The sequence below is a fragment of the Lepidochelys kempii genome, chromosome 26, assembly GCF_965140285.1.
Source record: "Lepidochelys kempii isolate rLepKem1 chromosome 26, rLepKem1.hap1, whole genome shotgun sequence".
NCBI classification, from domain to species: Eukaryota; Metazoa; Chordata; order Testudines; family Cheloniidae; genus Lepidochelys; species Lepidochelys kempii.
The window spans coordinates 18954835-18957510 of NC_136405.1; the positions used below are offsets into that span (position 1 = coordinate 18954835).

The following is a 2676-nucleotide window of genomic DNA, read 5'->3' on the forward strand; positions in this document are numbered from 1 at the left end:
GCCTCACTGGCGGGCTGGCTTTGTTTTCCTACCACCTTGTGATGCTGGCCGCAGAGAGAATGCTGGTCTGTAGGTGGCCTTCAGTGAGGGTTCGGCATGCCAGAGAGCAGGGAGCAGGCTGTCTGTCTGTCTCTGTGGCTGTCTGCTGGCCACACATAGGCATGTTCCTCTTCTCCTCTTGCCCCACCCACGGTTGCTCTGTGCCTTTTAAGCCTTCCCTTGGAGCTGTCAGCACCAGCCGCCTCTGCTCTAGGTGCCCAGAGGAGGAGAGATGTGCTGGGCTCCAGCCTGGAACACTTCCTCCCTCCTGCCTAGCCCTGACTATGAAGCCTGTCCCTGGCACTCCTTTATTCAAGCGCCATGTGGGCAAGAGGAAGAGGTTGGCAACTGCAGGTAGAAGGACCAAACTTGTAAGCATCAGGTGAAGCATTGAGAAACACAATGTTCAGGTGTCTCTAGCCAGACTGTTAAGTTCCAGGGCCCCAACCTATTGTGGCCAGACCCTTGAACCAGCTGGACCAAAGACCTATCTCCAGTGGGCATCAGTTGCCCAGGAAGAGGGAAAAAATTCACTCTGATTCACCCAGAGACACGGAAACCAAGCACTCTAAACTCTAAAGCTTTGCAGCAAACCAACATAGACCCAGGAAGTCCCACTGGGATTCGAACTCAGATCGCAGGATTCAGAGTTTTGCATGCTGACCATTACACCATAGGACCTGCTAGCATTTCCATTTCTGGACCCCTGTGACTCTCAGCTGGCTGGCTAGCACTCTGCACTTATTGCTTCCCTCCGGCTGCTTCCTCTTGCAGGACTCTCTCTCCTCCATCAACTGTAGCCCTGCAGTACCAGATCTGCGGGTCCTGCCCTGAGTCCCTGCATCCCCCTGCTTTGTCTCCATTCCCTGCAGGCCACAAAAATGTCATGGGAGGCCGCCCCTCCCCTCACTCGGTGATCCTGCTCAAATCGTCCAGCTGCAGCCTCATCTCCTGGAACTCAGCCAGCTGTCACTTGATCCAATTGTACAGCAGCCCACAGCCTCCCCCTGGGTCTGCCCCACCTGGTTATTCCTTACAGGCTGACCTGACCCCCCTTCCAAGCCCAGATTCGCCCACTAAGCAGCCTACTGGCACTCAGAGCCACAGACATGGAGGTGCTGGAGGAGGGAGGTGTGACTCTAGGGTGGGGTTCTTCTCTAAAGATGGCTGGCAGAAAGGTGGTGCTCAGCTCTGTCAGTGACCTGCCCTTTGCCTCGCAGCCAGGGGATGCAGACAGTTATGTAAAGTTCATAAAGGGAGTATTTGGTTCCAAGTGAATGTGAGGAATGTGCAATTATGAGAGGGAATTTCCATCCCTCCTTCACTTATGCAGCAGGGCCCCAGTGGCCTAATGGATAAGGCATTGGCTTCCTAAGCCAGAGATTGTGGGTCCAAGTCCCATCTGGGGTGAAAAGCTGCTTTCTTCTTCTATATTGCAAGGAAACCTTGGTCTTATTTTCACCAAGGAAGCTGGGAGATGTTGGAACACAAAGTACTGGATCTTGGGAACAATCCTCCACAAATGTCATCTTCCACTCGACAAACGCTTTCTAAACCCATCAGTAGCAAACAGTTAATACTAGTGTTTGTCTGAGAACAGAGTGAAGGGGAGTGTTTACTCCAACATGTCAATGAACAAAACAGATGGAAAGAGGAAGGCCGTTCTGAAAGAGAATGGATCTGTCTGGAGACAAAGCAGAGCCTGAGGATGAGCAATGGTGTGAAAAGAAGAGGTTCAAATGTCTGTTAGATGTTAGTTAGGTTGGTCTGGCAAATTTAAAGAAAATACCAATGCCCTTAGCATGATGCGGACACTGGCTGTTTCTGACCTTTTACGAAGAGTTCATTGAGAAATATTTTCCTTAATTATGTTATGGAATAAAGGGTGTGTCATAAATATAAAGGGAAGGGTAAACCCCTTTGAAATCCCTCCTGGCCAGGGGAAAGCTCCTCTCACCTGTAAAGGGTTAAGAAGCTAAAGGTAACCTTGCTGGCACCTGACCAAAATGACCAATGAGGAGACAAGATACTTTCAAAAGCTGGGAGGAGGGAGAGAAACAAAGGGTCTGTGTGTCTGTCTATATGCTGGTTTCTGCCGGGGATAGACCAGGAATGGAATCTTAGAACTTTTAGTAAGTAATCTAGCTAGGTATGTGTTAGATTATGATTTCTTTAAATGGCTGAGAAAAGAATTGTGCTGAATAGAATAACTATTTCTGTCTGTGTATCTTTTTTGTAACTTAAGGTTTTGCCTAGAGGGGTTCTCTATGTTTTTGAATCTAATTACCCTGTAAGAGATCTACCATTCTGATTTTACAGGGGGGATTTCTTTATTTCTATTTACTTCTATTTTTATTAAAAGTCTTCTTGTAAGAAAACTGAATGCTTTTTCATTGTTCTCAGATCCAAGGGTTTGGGTCTGTGGTCACCTATGCAAATTGGTGAGGCTTTTTATCCAACATTTCCCAGGAAAGGGGAGGTGCAAGTGTTGGGAGGATTGTTCATTGTTCTTAAGATCCAAGGATCTGGGTCTGTAGTCACCTAGGCAAATTGGTGAGGCTTTTTACCAAACCTGGTCCAGGAAGTGGGGTGCAAGGATTTGGGAAGTATTTTGGGGGGAAAGATGCATCCAAACAG

The 2676-nt window shown here is 48.2% G+C and overlaps 1 non-coding gene across 1 annotated transcript; it reads left to right on the plus strand.

The window, feature by feature from the left end:
• The first annotated feature begins 1376 nt into the window (after positions 1 to 1376).
• Positions 1377 to 1449, plus strand: TRNAR-CCU (transfer RNA arginine (anticodon CCU)). Its single transcript has one exon. It is a non-coding gene; the product is annotated as a tRNA-Arg (tRNA).
• Positions 1450 to 2676: the final 1227 nt, after the last annotated feature.